This window comes from Neodiprion lecontei, chromosome 2 (genome assembly GCF_021901455.1).
Source record: "Neodiprion lecontei isolate iyNeoLeco1 chromosome 2, iyNeoLeco1.1, whole genome shotgun sequence".
NCBI classification, from domain to species: domain Eukaryota; kingdom Metazoa; phylum Arthropoda; class Insecta; order Hymenoptera; family Diprionidae; genus Neodiprion; species Neodiprion lecontei.
In genome coordinates, this window is record NC_060261.1 from 16,174,558 (window position 1) to 16,196,901 (window position 22,344).

Here is a 22,344-nt window from a genome sequence, read left to right on the forward strand (position 1 = left end):
TATGTTACTGCAATGCTTGCGCAATATTACTCAATAAGTCTTAAGCATTTCAAACTTTGCAAAGTTAAAATTATTACTACGATGTTTCTGCAACGTTACTGGATGAATCCTGAAGGTTGTAAATTTTGAAAAGTTATATCGCTGCTATGTTTTTCTCAAACATTTCGAACAACTTTAAAAAGTTACATTGCTGCAATGTTTCTGTGATATTATCTATACGCAACTGAAAAATTCGAAACGTCGCAAAATTGCCGCAATGTTTTTGCAATATTGAAAACGATATGGGATTATATAAGATCCCACAAACGGTACCATCATCGTTTTTCCAGACGACTTTTGTAATTTGGCTTGAACAAAACGGCAGGTACATCGACCAGAGCCTAACTCCTTGCCAGAATAAATCGTTAACTGAATTATTGCACGGTACATAACAACAATTCAAAGTCAAAATTGAGTTTACTATTGATTGCGACCACGTGTCAAAGAGTCGACTCGAATTCAACCGTTTCTCGAATACTCGAGATCATTGCGCTCTTCCTTTTTCCCTGATTTCTCTCCCTAATTGAAGGTATCAGCTATCTTAACGAATTCTCTCTTCCCTCGAATGGAGGACGACCAGGTTCCCCTTATCGATTCGACGAGAGAGAAAGTAGACGGTTTCTTTTCATTGGTATACCGGATCTGGAACGGCGGGAGAAGAGAAGCGAAAGGTAGAAGGTATTGCGCGGGGAGGAGAAGGTACTAGGAAGAGGAAGAGGAAGAGGAAGAGATAAAATACACCCCTGAGCCGCCCCCAGCAGGCCGTGAGCCTCCTTTGCTGCGGTTGTAACCAAATCTCGGCGTTGGAAACGCAAACAACGTAATAGCCCTGCACCCTTGGCATGTTGTCGTTACCCTTTGTTATTTATAATGAGGCGAAGCGAGGGCTGTGTGTATTCATTACACGTTTACAAATTAACCAACTATGGGAGTGAGGCTGCCGTTGACGACGAAGGAGGAAGAGCAGAGAGATAAATAGAAGGAGAAAGTTGGATGGAAGGAAATAGCCGAGGGTGGAAAGAGATGGACACAGCCGTGTAACCGACCAGTTCTGCTCTGCTCTACTTCCCAGTTAAGTACCCTCTAGCCACAAATATTTCCGCTGTAACCGAGTGGCTCGCTCGCTCGTCGAGGAGGATGCATCGGCAAGCCAAGTTGTAGGTAAAGTACTTACGATTTTTTTATAATCATATTCAATCTCTTTTAATCAATGCCACGTACGAACACTGAACATTATTCACACATAGAGATGCTTCTCTGTGCGAATAAACCTACGAGAATCGAGTCGCATAAATATTCTCATTTCGCATAACTTGGTCACGAACTAATTAAACATATTTTATTACAATTATATGCACACTGAGAGAAATTTTTAGTTCCGGTTACCGCACAGTCCTTAACTATTTTCATTTTTTACCACAATTGAAAAATATAGTTCTAGGTACAAAATGAAAATTGGTTTTCTGGCTGTTACCGGAAAGTCTAGTATCCGTTACTATTCTTTCTCATTACGATCACTGTTACTATATTTTCTTGTAACCGTTGCGAAAATTTAATGAGCGTGCAACAATAAATTGACGTTAAAGCCTTATTTAACTAAAAAAGTACAGTAAACTAAACAAACTGATTTTGCGTTGCAATTACCAAAAAAGGATCGGCAGTAACGGAAGATGGTTACGTGTACCTCATTTTTCGTAATTCCAAAAATATTCAAACAGTCTTTTTGACGATACCTGTTTTACTGAATTTTTCTAATTACTATAAAAAATAAAATTATTCTCAGCGCAGTTTTGATTTCATAATTTTATATTCAGACTGTTGCAGGAATTTTGCAGCGCATATTTTAATTTCCTAATTGTCGTCGAAATATTATTAACATATTGCGGTGATATTGCAAAGTACTTCACCTACGATGTTGCTGCATTGTTGTCAAATTTCTCTAAGACATATTCCAAAATTTCGAGACTTATATTATTGTAGTGTATTCGAAATATTCTGAAACTAGTGAATTTATATTGCTGCAAGGTGTTCAAAATTACATGTTTCCGCAATATTGCGAGTTTTGTATGTATAGGGGATGCAAATTTGCAAGATTTTCATTTTGTTCTTCGACAACATTAATACGTACAAAAATGTATGCTCCGATTTTCAATATTTTTTGCATTTCAATCCTTATTGAATTTTGAGACATTTTTTGCATAATTTCAGTCGATCTTTCGTCATATGTAAAAAGAAATATAACTTCAATAAGAATGTACAATATTTCCGTCTAAATCTGATGGGACACCCGAGTAACGCGGATGTAAAAGCAATATTCAAAAATTATTCCTGACACTGTTTTGAGAATGTTAATGAATTCAAAAAATCGTATACATCTTTTTATTTTCCAAAGCACAAAATAATTCGTGCATCGATTTAACAAATACCTGTGAATGCGAAATTTCTCCAAGCGAAAGAAATACCTGAAAATTTTTTCACCACCCAACAGTGATTAAAAAAAATTTACCGCCTTATTTTATATACTCGATAATAATTGCCATAGAACTTTCTCGAGTTCGAAAAAAAAAAATAAATAAATAAATAAATAAATAAAAGAAAAATAAAGGCATTGAACACGAGTTTGAGTCAAGAATGAAGCGGGAAGAAAAGCAGACTTCTCCGAAGGTCAGAATTGATCCTCCGAGTCAACATGCTCGCCTGTCTCTCATTCGCGCCTGCAATGTCTAGAAATAATAATACTCGATACCGCGAGAGCGGATGTGCGATAAGAAATAAATATTCCAGTGTCTGCGGGGTTTCGAATTTCCATAAAGAAACAGGCGGAGACAGAGGCAGCATTTGCGTCGCCAGTCTCTACAAACGATGCGCTTATCTTTCGTGCCGTAAGCATTTTTGCTTGGTGTAAAAAAATACGTGCAAATACTTGAAAACGGTTTTTTCTCTCCAGGAAACGAGACGGCAGAATACGTGCGTTCATTCTTTCTCAAAATTTTCATTAAATAATTGATGGATATTCTTTTAAAGGTAATGTAGTACTTCTACGCTTACCGACCGAGCAAACTCAGCTAAAATAAATTTTCCTCCTCGAGCAAATTTCAGAGACGGTAGAAAAAACTGCTGGGTTTCTCGTCATTGTAGTTGTTACTTGTTAGTATTATAATATGTAAGCCAGAAGTTATTCAGCTGCGATCTCGGCATAAGCCATGCTGCAGTTCTTCATGGAGATTGTAAAAAAAAACAAACATATGGAATGCAGAAGATACACGATGTATAAAAATAAATGACAATACTTGTGCTGTGCAGTTTGGCAGCAGCGAGTCGATGTGTTGTTTCAGCGACTTCAAAAGTGACCCAAGATACTCGACACTTGTTTATTTTTCGACGTTCCTACTTTCTGCCTCGCTCATATGCAACACGATTCAAAAGGTTACATCACTCGGCTGTAACGCTGGCTCAAACAATCCATCGATGTTCAAATTGATGTTGCATTTGTGGCTAGGTTGAAATTTCGAATTTCAAAAGTTCCGAAAATGCCAAATTTTGAATTATTTGGTAGCAAAACTTGAGGTAAAGAAATCAAACTTTGACGAAACATCAAAGTCACGAATGGTCCTGAACATAACGCTCAAAGTTCCGAAAGAGCAAAATTCCGAAAGGACAAATGCGACAATGAGGACATTCAAAAATCTAAAACGTCAAAGTTCCGAATGATCGAAGATTTTTAGTTCTGTGAATTTCCAGCTTGGTGAAATTTCACCACTTTCAACTTTCTTTGTTTTGGATCTTCGATATTTTGACGTTCGGAATCCTGGTCATTCTGATATTCAGTTTTTCTGATTTCTTAGTTGAGTAAACTTAGTTGAGTATCACTCGTTGAGTAAACTACGCTGTGTGAGTATATTTTAATTTTCAGAATTTTACTCTATCGAAACTGCGGTTTTCGGAATTTTCCTCTATCGGCACTTTACATTTCGGAACTTTGCTCTGTCGTATCTTGAATTTTCGGAATCTTGCATGTCGGGACTTTTAGCCGTCAGGTTTCCGACCATTCGAAACTTTATTGTTTCGTAAAAGTTTGGTTTCTTTACTTTCAGTTTCATCAACAAATAATTCGGAATTGAGCGCTTTCGAAACTTTGAGAATTCGAAAGTTCAACTCCACCCCTTGTATTTCTGTTCGTTACTTCATTTTTTTCTGACACACAATATAGATATGAAAACAGCGGTTGATTTTCATCAGAATCAATTGTGCGGGAATATACGTTTATCGTTAGGGAAAACCAGATCACGCGCCGGCTGCAATCAAGGTATGAAAATAAACTGAGGAAGTCGCGTTGCTGTCGATTTATTTATAATGTATGTGAGGCTTGATTTTAGGAAGATGGAAATTCACTGGAATTTCCCGCTTACAAAATATTACGATGAAATGGCGCAGTTCGATGCTTTTTCATGGTATTTTCTCAAAATCGGAAATAATGTGTCAGATACACGGTCTAGTGAAAAAATTTATTCATGAAAATAATTTTGAAATCAATGTTTCAAAAGTAAATCTCAAGTTAATTGATCTATACTTTGTTACAAGAATTTCCTCCATCTCAAAACCATCTCAAAAATGAATTCAGTTTTCAGTAACTTTAAAAAGATTACATTATTCATTTTTTTTTGTTTTTGTAGAAATCTCATAGTTTTAGTGGTTTAGATCGATGAAGGCTAATTATGTATTTTAATTCTATACACTATAAACCATCTCAAACGAGTTTTAAACACCATTAAAATGTTTCTTGATAAATCATTATTAGTTTATTGATTAGCTAGGAATAAAAACTGAGTCTACAGAAAGAATTTGTACCAGGAAATACGTCATGCAGATCTCAGAAATTCAGTATTCAAAAAAAACATCTCAAATTCAGTGATTTAAAAAGAGTTGTGAGCTTTTGAATCAAAAAAAAAAAAAAATTTATAATGGAGCTTTCACGCAATCGTTTCAAAATTATTAACAATTTCATACTTGATTATTTTTTTACAAATTCACAAACTTAGACATTTTCTTTGTACATACTAAGAAAATCGTTAAAGTTGACTTGAACAGGATCAACTTGAAGTACACTTTGTAAGACTTCGATTTAACGAGGTTGAAAAAATGAAACATAAATGATATTGATAAAAAGGTGTCGCAAGTTTTTACTGACTCCGAATGACTTTAATTGAAAAATTAGTAAATGTTTGTGTTTTCCATAACAGTTCACCGAATATCCATCCTGTAAAAGATGCTACGTGACGATTTTTTATAAAACTGCATCGTCGTCACTTTAATGTTAACTCGCTTCAAACCTCGTTCGATTTTACACACTGAGATGAATTTAATTTTTTATAGAAGTAATGATTTAATGTGATTAGACCTCAACTATAATTGACTGCAGCACCAACATCAAATTACCGAAACAATTAACAGACGAAATATAGCACAAGGGATAGTAATCAACAAGAATCGTACTACGTACTAAACTTTCTTGTCATAGCTATGAAAACTGATTTTTATTTTGGGCCCAAAACTGTATTTTCCAGTAGCGATAGAAAAATGAAAGTAAGGATTGCATAGTAACCACATAACTGGAAATTTTTCTGGTTGTGAGTGAATTTTTTAGTTTCGATAGTTTCATGTTTAGACTGTACGTCTCGGGTTGCCTCGAATGACCCTCCATGGTGAAAGGTCGAGCGAAGAAACGAGACCTGGACGAAAGCTGTAAAAACTGTACGAGGCGTGGTGGTACTTAAGTACGAGTGTGACTAAGTACGGGTCCTTGAGATCTGGCAAAGCATCAAGGATCTCAGTTGGAAGCGAAAAAGAAACTTAACTCAGTCAGAAAATCACGCTGAGTAGAAATTGTCAATTATTACGGTCTTGTTAAAGTGTAAATTCGTGCCCTCCATCTAGTGAACAGCGATTTTCATGATCGTTGTTCTCTTTTTTTTTTTATTTTATATCAAATGCCAAATAGGTACTTATAGCGATCAAATCATGTACCAAACGAAATGCGTTTTCGTTTTGTACCGTGCCAGAAACCGTCTACTATAATTTCACTTGTGACTTATTAGAATTCACCCACTAAATTTGCACGATTTCATTAATTTATTACGCCGATCGGCAAACACATGAGCTCGCACGGTAAAACAGCGATCTACGATATCTGCCGGACCACGTCTGGCAGTGCCGAGCTTCACTCGATCTACCGCGTGGCGCCGACTCCCTCGCTTATTGTCCCAGAAGCAAGTTGGCATATTGTTATAAATAAGTAGCGCTTAAATTATGGGTACTGGCAGCGAATCAGATCTTCACACACACAAACAAATGACGTCGCAAAACATAAGCTGATCCCTCTGTCGGTCAACATAGTCGAACATTTTGTCTGTAACATTTGGAATTTGAGTCCAAAAACTCTCCCCACAGGGAAAATACTGCGGGTCGTACTTCGGGTCCTCTCTCATATCGAATCCTTCAGTATTACGAGTTAAAATCAACAGCGCTGTCCGCGGATTGATTTCGGCCTTTCTTGCACACTAAACTCTTGATGTTGCCAAAGAGCAGAAATGAGCTTTCAAATCCGGACTTTAAAATCACGTCATTCGTCCCTTCGAGGCAGATACATAATTACCGGGATAATGTATTGTTACGTTTCAGGAACAGAGAGTCAAAATATCACGGTTACGTTTGTAATTTCAATTTCGAAGTTATTATTCGTCAGTGGGTCCTCTCCTAAAGATTAACAGAAACAACCGAAAAGCGAGATTATCATTTATTCTCCAACCATCGGACAGCGGAGGTTTTATTAGTAATCACCATTTTAATCCTGTGTACAACTTTCCAATATTAGAGGTTCCGTATTATCCTTACATGTCCAGCTATCCGCTAGCGGAAGTGAAATTACCCTGAGTACTCACCCATCCCAAATACAGTTGAAATGGTGCTAACTTTTAAACATCCAACACCCTTAGTCCAAACCACAATATGTGTTCCGCTTTATCTCGTTAATTGCTTGAATAAGCACATATTAACTTTTCATCGCATATAAATTGTATGTCTTGTCTCGTTAATTTGTTGCCTACGCTCATTCACCCAACCCAAGTTCTATTCACAGGCCATGGTACAGTCCAAGCGTCCTGAGAAGGATATTGTCGCTCTCCGTTTCTATATTTCCACTCTGTTCTTAATTATTATTGCGGAAGGCAATTGGTGCCCAACATCCATATTTTTAATAAAGTTCACGTAACCGGAGTGTCACAGATTCATAGACTTGCTATTTGCTTGAACCAACAACGGAAAGAAAAATTACCAAGACAACAATTTGCAATGTTCAGTGAAATCGCGGCCATTTGATCCACTGACTAAACAGTTCCTTCGGCGTCTTTGATAAATTCAACAAGTTTGTTTTCTGTGTGCGTAAATACACAAGCTTTAGGAATCTGTAGATACAACTGATTGATGATCAGGTTTAATTACCCCCTTGATTCATAGCTATGTACGTTCTACCAACATAAATTTCGAATTTTCAATTTCACTTAGATCCGCGAACAATCATGGACAATTCCGATAACAAATATCAAATTATCAACGGTATCAAAATAGGTATCACACATTTGCCATCTATTAAATTTTGCCTTCTGTGTTCAGAAATTTATCTGATATTTGCGTAATACTTTATTTCACATGAATATAAATACACTTGTATTCTAGCTCTTGAAACTTGTTCAAACCACCAGCGAGAAAATAACAATTTTATTCCGTAATTTTTTTTTTTTTTTCATCCCAGTCTCTCCCTTTTACCCAGAGTGTGAATAATGAATAGCTGTAAAAGGTGATGATAAAATGAATTGAAAATTTGTTTCGCCTCTGCGGCGTCGCATTAATGCAGCAAAGAACATTACATATGACGCTGAAGTTAGGTAACGTTATTGCAATGATTAACGTTTGGAAAAATCGTTATTTCACAATTCCAAAAATGTCTGATGTTCAGTAAATCATAACAAGTCAAAACTTATTCGTACTTTGAAAAACTAACTATTTCAAAGTAATTATAAACTTACCAAATAGTAATCCCCCACCCCCAATCTTTTGTTCCGTTTACGTTACCAACTTCAGCCTCATTAGTAGATACATAGAGAGACGCTCGGGTTGAGGAATGAGGAAAAAAGGAAATCAGTAACCTGCGGTACTGCAGCGTATAACTCGGAGTTCGATGGAAGGCCGGAAAAGGAGGGAGGAGGAAAGGGCGATAGGTATTTGCCCAGACCTAGACATCATGACGTTTCGCGCACCCAAAACTAATTAACTAATTTGCCACTACGCCGACGCTGTCGCTCTAAACAAGGTTGAAACTAGGTTTTTGCCAGTTAACGAACACCGAGTTCACCCGCTCCTGGCACATGTGCTGCATCAGGGGCTGCGTAACTGCCACCCGTTACCTACCCATTGCAGTCCGGTCACTAGTGTCAAAGACTAGTTAGCCACGAAGAGGGTCGTCTCCCCGTCTGGTCTGAGTTGGAATTAGACGGAGAAAAATTACCGGCCTCGCGGTCATTCCTGACCGTGGCAGAAAAGTTTGGTTCTGAAGTTGATTGGCCGGTAGTCGGATTCAAAATAGTATCTTCTATGGCATACCCGTAAGGTAGGTGTTTTCAGGGCAACCATACCGATTTCAGCACGAGCTGAAGTCGATCCAAAAGCGAACAGGTATTAAAATCATTATTAGAGGTAAAAATTGTTTACGGACGCGCTGTACAAAATATTTACAACGGCACAAGCATGAAAAAGTCAACAAATACGAGTCCAGATGATTGAGGTTATGGCGACCTTTCAGTTCGGCGACACGTGATAGCAGTACTGGGCGCATGCGTACTTATATGGTATATTACGCAACCAGTGCGTAAAACGTATGCACGTATTTTATACGATATTTTTTAAACACAGGTCAATATTGAAAGTATAAAATTCAAAATAGGGAGGAGTTGTGGCTGAAAAATATATTTTCAATAATTAAATAAAATAAAATATGTATAAACGTCATAATAATCATCAAAATCTATGTACACGTACCCAGTTGTTTATTTACGGAGAGTAATAATATAAAGAGGATTAACATAACGAGAATTTCTCATAATAATAATTCTATTTTTCACGTCTGACGTAAACGTAACCATTAACGAATATGGAGAGTAATTATTATCAGCACAGTATAGAATCAATAAAAAACAGAAGGAATTCAGAAACGATATGAAAACACAATATTCAGTATTACATGCGATACGTTACAATTATATTATTATTTACGTGAACGGTGTAAGAATACATCATTGCGTTTATTCTACAGCTTACTTTACTGTCAAATTGGCTGAAATTTACCTTAGGATTTTACGCACACTGCATCGAAAAGTGCCATTTTACGCACTAATGACAGTGCGTAAAATCTAATTTTACGCACAGTATTGCAAAAGGGTCTTTATACGTCAGTTTTTTTAAACTGAAGTTCAAAGTTGCTGCTTAAAGACTATAATACCGCAACTTTGAACTTAGCGGTATAAAGCATCACTTTACGGAACGGAAACAACCATTGGGAAGGAACTTTTCCATGCCTGTGGCGCAGAAAAAAATGTATCAGGAGATAGTTGCACGGAAAGTATTTATTAAATCACCAGCAGTTCGTTGCGGATCTACCCGCGAATATTTTCAACTACTTTTTGTGGAAAAACTATATTAGACATAGCCATATTCTCTCGGAACATTTTTTGTGGAGCTTATCGAGAGCTTGAAAACTTTCGAACACAACTTTTCTGTACTTTTAAGAGTTTAGTCAGCGTTCGCCTAAGTCTGTGATCCCCTTCCAAATTTGTATACAAATATCATTACATCTAAGAACAACTATTGATCTGGTTATAACAAAATATAGTTAAAAAAATGGATTGACATTGAAGCTAGCCACAAAAAAAAAAGTATCAAAATCGGTTCGGTAGTTCTGGGGTTATAAGTCATTATGCGGACAGACAGAGTTGAGTTTTAGATATGTAGGGAAGAGCAGAAGACAGAGATAAAGATTTTGTTCAAATAACCTATTGCGCGAATCAAGATCTCTTAGAAAATACTAAATTAGAAAATACTGAAATTATAAAGGAAAAAAGTTAGATATCGATGCCTTATTTCAAAACGACAATCTTCACATAACGATTTTCGAAATTTATTAACCCCTTTTTCTATGTGATGATCTCGAAAACGATCGAATCAAATGTGAATTAAGACAACTGGAGAAACCATTTTGTAAAGAAAATGAAGCATCAGTGCCAAAATATTTTGATCGTAATTGATGGTAGTTTCAATAATTTAATTGGTATGTGAGGTGATTTGGTTTAAATGGATTGAGTGATTTTCAGGCTTAATTTCCCCGGAAAAATTAAGTAAACTAATCGTACAAATTGATATCGGAGTGCAATTACCAGAAAATTTAGTACCGACAACTGTAACCACATTTAACAGCTGCTCATATCACATTTTCTTGCAATTCCAACTACATCTAAGTTATGTTATACTACAATACTTGTTCCACGTTTCAATTTCATGGTTCCTTTAACAAATGACTGCCAATAATTTGAAACAATATGATTTTTCTGATTGTCAACAACGTACCATTCGTTTGATTTTCACGAATTCGTATGTATATTATAGACTTTTATATGCCACTTCATTCATGAATCAATTTACTTTTACAAATTGTCAACTTAAATAAATGTTTGATACAGGTTCTTCGTTTTAATATGCATCGAGTTATAAAAATGGCGAATGCGAAACCACTACACATGGTATAACAAATAAACTCATGCTTCGTTAATATTAAGAAACACATATTTGAGGTTATTTGAAATTTATTTTATATGATACTAGAGATAATCGGGCCAATAATATACCATGTTGGTATTGTAAAAAAGAGAAGAAAAATTTAAAAACGCGACCTGTTCAAAATGATCGATATCTCAACTCTCGTCAACCGAATCTACGATCAGTAACTTCTTTCTTTAAGAGTAAAATATTCATTCAATTAAAATTCCACGGAATAAATGAAAATATCACTGTCCAATTCACTCATTCGACGTTTATTTTTTTTTCTCTTTTTTGCTCCAACATTTAAAACCATATAAGTTTAATTCCGTCCTATAGTTTTAAAAATTCCTTTCACAAAGTGACAAACATACTGACCAGTTTCAGATCTTATATTTCATGCAATCGTCACAACTGCGGTGATATTAATTACACTTTGTCAAAAACTCGAATAATTTTTTTGGCACCACGTTTAATAGACTTCATTGTATAAAAAGAGAATACAAATCTTGTTACACATGCAATGAGATGGATGCGAAAGTTGTTGAAGTTTCGTCTCAAGTGCAATCGTTCGCCAGTGTATACTGTGTATATAATTGCGTAAATTCCTTGGCAGCAATCTTAGGATTCCCGAACACCGTTTCGGCTATTTTCACGCTCGATTAGACAGAAGGGATTCGAAATTAGCCCGAAACAAATCACTCCTCAGGCTATGGCCGTTCTTCATTCTTTCTTCCACCCTTTTGCACGTACAAATCTCCCCCCTCTCACCCCCCCCTCCGCTGTATAATATTAATCCGAGGGGTGAAATCTCCTCCAATATCACGACCCTTATACAAGAAGATTCGACGCACGCGGTTCCAAAAAATTACCAAGCATAATTCTTGCCGCGATGCCAAATGATCATCTTTCATCATTCGTCACTTCCATTATCATCCCTCTTTTGTTAGTAAATTTTTCACCGAACACTTATCGGAGACAATTGATTGTTAACGATGATGGATGCTGAAAAGTTTTGAGCAAAGTCTTTAATGGCGTTTGAACTTTTTTTTTTTTTTTTTTTCTCGAGGGAACCGAGATCAGTTGAGTTTGATAGTAAAAATTTCTGCAGCACGGTAATATATTAAGATAAAATTGCTTTACTCATTCGCTGTTTTTGCAAAACGGCTAAATTCGGAGAAATAAATGCTAGGTCGATATTTGCTGAAGAAAAATTGAATGGATGATTATTAAAACAGGGTTTGAAAGTGTAATTGTCTTCAATTTGCTCGATTTTCAGTACAGAAGCTGCACCGGAATTTTCGATCGAATCAATGAAGTCGGAAGTTTAAGCTTGAAGTTCGCTTATTCCAAAATCGTACAAACGTAGACGGTAGATTTTTCTTTCCTTCATTTTTATCTTTGAAGCCGTGCTTTACGACAAGTTTCATCTTCTTCCCGATGTCATGTGTATTCTACTTTATTGAATACACCGGCGTTTCTTTGTGCAGCGGGCGAGCTTTTTGGCAATAAAACGTTTTCCGTCCCGGCACGGATCTTAGCCAGCGAAGTGAATCGCGGCAGCGGAGGAGTTGAAAAGAGGAAAAGCTACTTACGATGGAGAAATGCTGACTGCGCTGTTGGCAAGCAACCTGACATTTCGAGTTGGGTGTGAGAATATTTTTATACTTATTTTTTCCTCCTCGTTACCGATCTACATCTTTCCTTATTTTCTTCTTATTCTTCGCTTCTTTTCTCTCGCTGCTCATTCAGCGGGTGAAAATCATTTTAGAAAGAAATACACGAACCGAAATTTGAATTGAATAATTCAAAATTTACGAAAAATCTACTCCCTCGTTACTTTTCTTTGAGAAAGAAAAACATCATTTCATTCTGGGGAGCGAATTGAAATGACTGCAATAAGTAAGCGAGACGAGGAGCGGCGACTTCCTGAAGCCGGAAGCAGTGATTTTTTCCCCTTCTTTATGTACGTTTTCCCTTTTGCAAAGTGAAGGTGCAGCCTCTGAAATTTCAACCTAATCTAATCATTCATATTAAAATTTTTCTATTCAAAAAGGCGCCGCCATTGTTCGCCGCTGTCGCTTTGCGTCTCGAACAAACCGACCCTGAACAGGATAATATATAACTTCCTCAAAGTGATTGTTATACTGTTTTTCTCCGAGGCGAAAGAAAGTTCTACATCTGTATTACGCTTACCTACATTCGCTGAGAATAAAATATAATGTCAATATAAAATATTTGACCCTCAATGTTTTGTCTTCATCAAAAACAAAGAAAAACATTCTTCGATTGCTTCGAACATTTTCAAGAAATAGAAAACAGAAATGAATCCAGCGAAAATTTCAATTCAGCGGGTTGAAATTTATTGTGTTGAGCGAATAGCATATTTTTATAAACGATGAAGCATTGCAAGATTTCCCTCAATTATTTTTGGTCAAAGTTAAAGTTTCCACCTGTTGAACAACCAGCGAAGAATTAATTTATACCTTCAATTCGTTTCACGCCGACCTCTTTTGCAAAGTTTTTTATGTCGACCTGTAAACATTTTATATTCAGATTTGATTATGAAAATAATTCGTTTACGGTATATCAAAGATTATCGTTGTATACGTATAAGAGAGCCCGATTGTAAAATAAACTTTTTATATTTATCCCTCGTTCCCACGATTTAGCGGATTATATAGACCTTGTGAAATTTATCAAATGTACGATTTATTATATGAACGTAACCTGTGTGTATAAACATATTTTGCAGATATTATAAATCAGGTATTTCTAAGTAATCCTAACATCAATACAGCAGACATCATCACCGAGTTATTTTTTAATTACGATCATCGAATGAACTGTTAGTTCAGTTCGATTTGTACAAAACTCGAATTTCCACTGTTTTCAGAAGCGGCTAGTAGCGTTAAAGATATTACAGCAAATTCTCGTTTGCATGAAAGGTCTAATAAGTAAAAAAAAAAAAATGCCATCGTGGTCACGTTATTGAAGAAAAAAAAAAAAAAAAAAAATTCACCTGAGGATTAGTTTTAATAACTTGCGTGCTATGAACAACAAATGATTGTATTCTCAAGGGAAATAATAAAACCGAAGAGTGCGTGATGCGATTTTCATTACCGGTCTGGAGGAGAAAGAAGAGTTATGTACATACATACGCAGCTATAACCGAAACTAGTTTATGGGTTTGCTATTCTAAAACATAGGTAAACAAGTTCGAAACTACTGTACAGGAGATCAGAACGTTACTCGAGAGGCACGTTCCACCTATTCTGCATGACACTCAAAGTTTTGAATATAACGATGATTATTTCAGCGTCGAGCGACGACGAGAAGGTTCACCCAGAGAGTGAACTGAGAGCTATATAGCAGAAAAATTTGAGTGATGGGTTTTCGCAGATTTAAAATATTTCAGATACATCTAGCAATATTGTCAAAATATTGTAGAAAACATTTTTGCAACCTTTGAAATGTTTCAGATAGATTTTCAAAATATTGCGGATACATTGCAGCAGCACAAATTTTTGAGCTTAAAAGTTTTTCAAACACATTGTAACAACATTTACTTAGAATGTTTGAAATATTGCAGTAACATTGCAGCTGAAGAAATCTACAACCTTTCGAATATTTCAAGCACAATGGAGCAATATTTCTTTGTAAAATTCAAAATATCGTAGAAATATCGCAACTCTGCAAATTTGCAAGGATTCAATATTGTCAAAATATTCTGGAAAACGTTTTTGCAACGTTTGAAATGTTTCAAAGACGTTTCGAAACATTGCGGTTACGTTGCAACAGCGTAAATTTGCAAGTTTGAAACTTTTTTAAATACATTGTAACAACATTTACTTAGAATGTTTGAAATATTGCAGAAACATTTCAGCTGAAGAAATCTACAACCTTTCGAATAATTCAAGCACAACGGAGCAATATCTCTTTGTATAATTCAAAGTATCGTAGAAATATCAGAGTTTAGCTAAGTTACAAGGATTTGCATATTTCGCAGACAATGCAGCAACGTAAATTTGCAAACCTTGAAATATTGCAATAACACCGAGGCAACGTAACTGCAGTTTTTAATGTTCGAGAAACATTGAAGCAACGTCAATTTGCAACATGGATGTTCGAAAATATTGTAAAAACATTGCAGCAAAACAAATCTGCAAGTTTAAAAATATTTTAGACACAATGCGGTAATGTCATTTTGTGAACTTCAAAGTATGGTATCAATATTGGAAGAAAGAAATCTTACAAGGATTTGGATATTCCACATACAATGCAGCAACGTAATTTTGCAAACTTTGCAAAATTGCAAAAACATCGATGCAACATAACGTTGCAGCTTACAATATTTCAGAAACATGGCAGCAAAGTTATAACTTACAGAGATTGGAAATCTTGCAGACCAATAGCGGATTGTGTTACACAAACATTGTAGCAACGTATTTGCAGGCAGGCAGAATTAGAAATGAATTCAGTTTTTCCGCTATTAGCGCAGTGATCTTCGCCGCACTGAAATTGGCACTTTGTAAGTATATGACGTATTACGCAACGGCAATTTCAACCGAGTCTGCGGTCTCACCTGTAACACTTGTATCAACACCTGCCGCTAGTCGGCCTCTAAGTCGGCGATATAATACAGCCGAAGCAATGAAGTCTGCCGCTGCAGTGTGAATAAAACCACGTAGTAATTTTTTTTATGTTTCAGAAATTTTTTCCTCTCCCCTTTGTCGTTGCCTCGCTTTTATCTCCGTAACAACTCGCGTTGCGTAAGAATGACTAGGGACGACTTCTCGTCATTCAATAAACATTCACGTCGGTAGTCTCCGTACGACCTACTCAATTGTCTACCAAAGCACCAGATCAAGAAATCCCGGGGAGAAACTTAAATTTAGAGTACCGGCGGAGTCGCTAATAACTCGAAATTCAGTTCCCTCTGTTAAGACAAAAGATAATCTATCAGCGTGGAAAATTATTTCTCAATATTTTCAAATATACAAACGTTATAAATTTCGTCAACTTAGCTCGCGCTCAATTTCGTTTCCAGAAATTTATTTCGCGTTGGTTGTTCAAACGCTAGCAAAGATTTCCGATACGATTCGTTAAAAAGTCCCAAAAGTATAAGGTCGTATGTCAGCGCTCATCCACATCGAAATTGGACAAACTCTACGATTCAAACATCAAATAAGAACTGATTAAACAGATGGATGAATAATTAGTGAACTATCTTGACTTGAATCACCGTATTTTGAATATTCCCTGCGATAATCAGCAGGCTGTTTTTTACTGCTTCGCTTCGCGCTGCCTGCGACTGATAATAAAATAATGAATAACATATTGAGATATAAGCGCTTACGATCAACTTTCAACGCGCGTTTTCAACTCTGCCATTACATATTACGTATCATTCATATTGCTTACTCTTTATAAACGTGTAAAAGTTCAACACATGCCTGCAACGATACGAAATGACGTCCCACCAGCTAACCTCGAGAGACAAACGTCCTCCACCTCCCTAACGCATGCGGCCAACAGCCGTCTGGTAAGAAAATAGCATATGTCTGCTGTCTGACTAGTATTTTTCAATAAAAAGTGATTTTCTACTATTCCAATTTTTGACATTTTTTTTTTCTTTGTCTTTTTTTACGCGACCGAAGGGTTTGGATTATTTCAATATACCGAAATTACGACGCGGTGATTATTATACTAGACTTCTTTTATTTTCAGTATCATTATAAAATGGAGAGAATAATGTATTTTCATTTTACTGGGACATTGAAAAATAAATGATTGTTGATAACCCGCCTCAAGTCACGCGAGTGAAGTTGATAAGGTTACTGTAACGATGCATGTTTAAGAAAAATCGCTACTTCGCATCATTAGGAATGTCCGGGATTTGGTAATGTAAACCATTGAAAACAAAATATACTTCAATTTTGAAGAGTCAACTTCTTGAAAATCATCTTTAAATTTCCCGATAATAGTGATTTTTAGCCCGAGGTTTCGTTACGTCAACGTTACTAACTTCAGCCTGATCCCAACTCATGGGAGATAATTTGTGAAATAACGAAAATTGTTTGATCGATTTTGTCGGACAATAATATTGAACGGATAGAATTCGACGAAGAACTTGTATTATGTATAGGTAAGCGAAGAATTCGAAGGGTATGAGACAGAGAGAAGAATAGGGGACGGGGAAAGAAGGACACTCGTGTGTGTGATTATTGATTATTGACCGATGCAAAGGTTTGAAAAACCTTATTATTGTGGCGCGATAATAGCAGTATATGAATATAGATATCTACCGGCGTAATAACAGCTCAGCTTACAATCAGCTCAGGTCGATCCGAGGGACGATCAAGTAACAAGCATCAGCAAAACATCGGCAAAGTTTATCATGGTTTCGTAAGTACACGGAGAGAGTCAGACACGAGAAGAGCTTGCAACGCTTTCGTCTCAGCCTAATTACGTTCAAATTTTCTCCTCAAGTTTGATCGCGAGAATTCGTGATAAGAAGAATTATTCTTGTGGAACTTTGATTTCACATTTTCTTTGAAGGTGGATCACCAGAGTGATTAAAAAGCGAAATTTTGGTGAATGTGATTCTCGTCGAATTTAGATTCCGTAAACGATGTACTTTATAGAAATGACAATAGAAAAGTAAGATTTCAGTAAAATTTTGATTCCTTCTCTGATCATCGAAGCCGAATAGCAATAATGAGTAAATAGGAGCGTGAAGAAGTGAGATAATAAGAACAATTCATTGGTTGAAATTAATTTGCGTACCTAAGCCAACAGAGAAAAACATGACGTTTTCCGTTATTTCAACAAGTTTTTCCAGACTATTCCGTCCACTCAATCATATATTTTTTCAACCATCAACGACACCTGTGCACTCCTCTCTATAGGTGACATGCGGTGTCAGAATAACTCGTTGCTAGGTGAATTTACACAACTAGCTTGTTTTTAATTATCTATGCAAATAGCGTGTAACTTTTGACCTCTGTGAGTATTTGTGGATTCTTCGAAGTAAAATCGACCAGCTTATCCATTCTCTCGATAAAATTATAATAGAGGTATTGTTAAACTCATGAATCTTACCCGAAAAGCATAATCCAATGCGCCTCACTGTCACTTTAACGCTTATTTTGACACTTTGAAAAATTTCTTTAGTTACACGTGAAATGTATAAACTTTCGTTTCGGTCACACTTCTAACCGCGGTGAAATTTCACTGTTCATTACATACGTCGAACTTGTGTTTGATAATTTATTGTTTTTGTACACTACTTTGAGTCACAAGACTTACGTAACGCGGGGATTAATAATAACAACATGGCGGTATTATAAACGCGACCAATCAACGGTCAAATCTCGTGAAAACTGCCAGTAACACCGAATATCCAAGTTAATAATTTCGAATCGAGTGCTTTACCACGGTATAAATCGAAAATCGTGATATGGGGGAGCAAGGAACAGCCCGGGGGATGTTCTCGCTACGAAACAGTTGAGCAATGAAGTATCAGCAGCGAAGCTACCGATGAACACTTTGGCGAACAGGTGGTTTTCAGATACGAGCCCCGAAATGCGGCGAGCGGAGCACCGAGTATCGGTCACGATTTCGGAACGATGGACGCGCACGTCGCGACGGCTTGACGTCGACTGAGGAGCGGCGCCGAGCGCCTGTCCGCCCCCGCGGATTCCCACCCCCACCAGACGACGCCACCCCCGAGGCGCAGCGCGAAGCCCGCCGCCGCCGACGCCGACGCAACGCGGGGTGAAAAGCGCCACGCGATCGAGGGACGCGAGAATCGGTCCAGACGCCCCAAAACGTGGACTGGCGTCGCGACGCTCTCCGGCGCCCAACAGCGACATTTTTCGTTACAAAACGTTCCGATTTTTCATTCGATTTACATTCATTTCAAGAAGAGAACAATAATTGTGTTCGATTTTAAACACAATGTTGCAGGAACTTTGATGCCATATTTTTATTTTTTGGACAGGCGTTGCGACGCTTTTCGGATTCCAACTACGAAATGTTTCATTATAAAACGTTCCGATTTTTCATTCGATTTATATTCATTTCAATAAGAGAACGATAATTTTGTTATATCTTACACATAATGTTGCAGAAACGTTGATACGATATTTTTATTTTGTTGGACTGGCGTCGATTTTCGCCGCTCAAACACGAAATTTTTTACTAGGTGCAGAACATTCCTTTTTCTTATTTGATTTATATTCATTTCGAGAAGAGAACGATAATTTTGTTACATTTTACACGCAATGTTGCAGAAACATTGATACCATATTTTTATTTATTTGGACAGGCGTTGCGACGTTTTTCAGATTCCAACAATGAAATTTTTCACTGTAAAACGTTCTGATTTTTTAATTGATTTATATTCATTTCAAGAAGAGAACGATAATTTTGTTAGACTTTGAACACGATGTTGCAGAAACGTTGATACGATATTCTTATTTTGTTGAACTGGCGCCGATTTTCGGCACCTGGATACGCCATTTTTTACTAGGTACAGAACGTTGCAATTTTTTATTTGATTTATATTCGTTTCAAGTAGAAGACAATAGTTCTGTTAGATTTTGAACACAATGTTGCAGAAATATTGACAAAATATTATTATTTTGTCTTATAACCTGACGCGCGGTATAAATAGTACAGAAATGCGTATATTTGAGTACAAGATAAATTTTCTTACCACACCTGGCATACACTGTTGCCAAGTTGCGTTGATGCAATATTTTCACTTTGTCGTTGCAGCAAAGCTGGACTTATGTGAGCTGTGTGATCTAAACAATACAGAAGTATGTTTACTTGAATTGGGGTTTCCAATGAAATTTTTTTCTCCATTTTTTGGGGTGCATAACGCAGTGCAAGCCAAAATAATGAGGACGCATGTTTTGTTTTTCGTTAAAAATGATAATTTTCCATGTTATAGGTGATTGAATTTCACTGATTTTAATATATAGATATATCTTAACATGGGTGACGTCACAATGTTATAGTTTTCAATCTCTTATATTAATGGCAATTTTGATTCAATCGAAAAAATAAAAAATACGTAAAAAATATTTTTTTCCAATGTACAAGAATATGAAATAAAAAAATATCATTGGAAATCCTAATTACGGAAACGTTTGTTTTCTCACATTCGATACACCATGTTGCGGAAATGTTGCCAGAATATTTTTATTTTGCAAGTGCAGCAATGTTGAAGTTTTATAAGCCGTGCGTTTCGAATAACATATTCGGAACCTTTGCGTGAACATTTTAATGTCACGTTCGCAGTGGAATTATAATAAATATACATGGCAGTAATGATATTGAAATGTTGCGAAGTATTTCAAACCGTGCAAAATGATGCTAGACCGTAATGGTTGTGAAACGTTTGAAGCTCTGCTGAAAAAGTCATGGTAAAATCGTTTCTTTCCGAGGGCAATTCGGTTAATTTACAAATAACTGACAAAAAGTGAAGTAAGCATTAAAATTGAAGATATGTTAATTAACACAGTTGCGAAATATCGACCTGACAGCGTTTCAGGTATCGAAGATTTCGGGTTGGAAAAATGATATTATAATTAATACTAAAATATTATAGGAACTATGTAATTCTACATCCAGCCATATTCTCTCAATTTACCGTAAAAATTTAATTACAGCGATTGTTATATTTCTATTTTTTTCTTTTTCCAAGACACTCTCAATATCATCCGGGAATAATATAAAAAAAATTCTTGCACTTATTGTCACACTTTCAATGATACATACAACATACTAAATTTCTAAGAAACTTAATTACTGAATTTTCTATGTAAAAGAAATCTAATCTGTCTGAAACCCTTAGAAAACTTTTTCTCCAAATCATTCCAAGAGATTCGCGAGTGTTTTGAGAATTTTTTTGCAAATAGATTGTTGAAATTTCAGGCAGTATAGTCGAAACAGAAAAAAGTCGACCAAATGTCTGTTAAAATTCAAACAAGTTAAAAAATCGGATTGGTTTTTTATCATTATAAAATTATATGGAACGATTATTTTGCAATCTGAGTTCTCTGGAGCTGCACTGAGGGAATTTTGATAGCCGGGAATTTCAGTCGTTTCATGTTCTACTTCAGCTCCAGCTAGAAGGTGGATTCAAAGCTTTGGGTCACGTTAATAGCTTTGATCGTTTTAAACACGCGCAGAACTCATTGTGACACTCAAAGCGTTTTATTGTTAGTCAAGCAGAGTTAGTTCCGAATAGTATTTAATTACATTCCCTGTCGCAGCAAACCAACATAAACAGGTTCTGCTTTGCTCTAGTAACCCTAATTCGTGATTTCATTTGAATCTCCAGCCCCTCTCCACCCTTTCGAACACTTGGCAAAGCCACCGTTCGCACTTTTCGCCTGCACCCCATAATGGGCAGCGTAACCGCAAACAGGAATTTATCAACCGTCACCGCTGACCACTGAGGCTATCCCAGTGGCATGTTCCTTCTCCACATAGGTCAGGAATAGTAAAGTATTTCAAAACTTTCTTGGTGAAAAAAAAAGAAATCCTCCGAATTTACTGTTCCGTGCCAGAAGCATTTTTAATTTCCTACAGCGATGGGTGGGTGAATATAAATCGATCCTCAACTTCAAGGTGCTAATATTGTGTTCATTGTGATGTAATAAACACATTTCAAATTTCTCGAATTATTTGCTTCTTTGAGAAACGTTGGTTAATTCAAAAAAAAAAAATATTGTTGTATTAATTTTTTTCACAATTTTTAAACCCATCCCTCAGACTTCTTTTCGCTCATCGTCGCGAGAAAAAAATCAACGTTTTCAAAATTGTCCACACGTTTTTGAATTGTTAAAAAATTACCGTTGGGATCGCAACTTTGGATTTAGCTTGGTTTGAAGTTTCTTAAAAGTGAAAAAAAAAAGAACCAACAGGTACGTGAATGTTTAGTTAACTTGACATTTTGATTGATCTCGAGTTGCATCTATCGAATTTTGATTTGTTAAATCACCCTCGATCGCTCGATCGCTCGCGTTTGCTGCAGCTTGAAGCTGTTTCGACGACGCAATTTTCAATCACAATCCGGGAGGGTGATTTGCAATGTGAATGTCAAGGGGGCCCATAAATATCTCGAACAATGGCTGACTTGGTGGAGAAGCGAGTCTGCCTGTATGTTTCGAAGACATGTCAAAATCAAGGAAGGTTAGATCTTGTCATTACGAGAGTGGAGAGCAAGAGAGAGAAAGAGGAAAGAGTAGAGTAGAGTAGAGTAGAGAGAGAGAGAGAGAGAGAGAGAAAAAGGGCGGGAGAGGGAGGGAGGAAGGTTGAAAACGGGAGGGCGGAAAATGGCGAGGGCGGTACAACGGAGAATCAATCTTCTGGAGAAATATGGAATATCCATCATCGCGAAGGTGGCACGTATCAGGAATACCTGCT

The 22,344-nt window shown here is 36.6% G+C and overlaps 1 protein-coding gene across 10 annotated transcripts in view; it reads right to left on the reverse strand.

Moving 5' to 3' along the window:
• Nucleotides 1-18,544, reverse strand: part of LOC107217046 (CUGBP Elav-like family member 2) — a 373,474-nt gene extending 354,930 nt beyond the window's left edge. For all 10 annotated transcript variants that reach the window (XM_046730072.1, XM_046730073.1, XM_046730081.1 and 7 more), the window contains exon 1: nucleotides 18,004-18,544. The gene's annotated coding sequence lies outside the window, so the exon portion shown is untranslated. The remainder of the gene's footprint in view (nucleotides 1-18,003) is intronic.
• Nucleotides 18,545-22,344: the final 3,800 nt, after the last annotated feature.